Raw genomic sequence first — 1,191 nt, 5'->3', positions numbered from 1 at the left:
GTAAAAAAAAAAATTGTTTTTTGTTTTTGTTTCATGTTTTTTTTACAGGATTAATAGAATATGAAAGAGAATAATATTTTTTCTCTGATCTTTTAAACTTTAATTTGGGTTTTAAATAAGTTCACAGAACTTCAATTTTTATATATTTTTCCATTTTGAAAGTAATAAATGTTGAAAGGTTCTATAAAATATAAGTACTGCTTGATACATTGATAAAATAAAGCTACAAAGGAGCATACTGCATAGATAAGACCCAATTGAGCATGAGTTTTAATGATAATCTTAGCTGACACTTACCCAATACTGTCTTTTACTTTGTCATGACACTATTACAGGTACAAGTTTGAGTGGCCCGTAAATCAGAGATTCTCTAATTCTGTCTTCAAAATCAAGGCTGATTTATTTAAATTTATCTGAAATCCCAAGACTCTTAAAGAATGGAATATTAATAGAGATGTATGACTCTCTAAGAGGTGTCAGACATTGCGTTAAGGTCTATAAATGCTCTTAACCTGCTTGGACTTTTATCAAGGTTCTCTATTTCAGAATAGGGTGTATAAGAAAATAATCTGTACTTTATCGAAAGCTTCAATGTATCATGTTTCACCCGTAAAAATTTCTCTTAAACTGACCTTGAGAAGCTTTCTAAGAGAGTGCTTTTTTTTTTAAAAAATGTGAAATCTTCCACTTAAGAATTCTACCCAGGAGGCAGATGGTTTTATCTCTGTTATGTATGTGGAGATTCTGCCAGTTAGGTAAATTTTCTAGTCTGTTTTATAGATCAGTGCCAGATCCTTGTCTCTCAATTTACCACTCTAATAGTATTTTCTCATTCAGCATACACAGTTAAGAGGAAAATGACATATACTTGCATATATTAAATTATTGCCATCCTTTATTAGATTTATATCTCTAAGTGTTTTCATTTGGAAACCAAGAATTTAGGCCTTTCAAATAACATCCAAAACAAATTAAGGATTACGAAACTTGAATTTTAACATAAGCCTTAAAAAAATGTGAGGTTGAGGCCGGGCGCGGTGGCTCAAGCCTGTAATCCCAGCACTTTGGGAGGCCGAGGCGGGTGGATCACGAGGTCAGGAGATCGAGACCATCCTGGTCAACATGGTGAAACCCCGTCTCTACTAATACAAAAAATTAGCTGGACATGGTGGCGCGTGCCTGTAATCCCAG

This window comes from Aotus nancymaae, unplaced genomic scaffold, assembly GCF_030222135.1.
Source record: "Aotus nancymaae isolate 86718 unplaced genomic scaffold, 86718_ANA_hifiasm-v0.15.2.pri h1tg000016l, whole genome shotgun sequence".
In the NCBI taxonomy this organism is placed as follows: Eukaryota; Metazoa; Chordata; class Mammalia; order Primates; family Aotidae; genus Aotus; species Aotus nancymaae.
Note: the sequence above shows the minus strand (reverse complement) of the source record.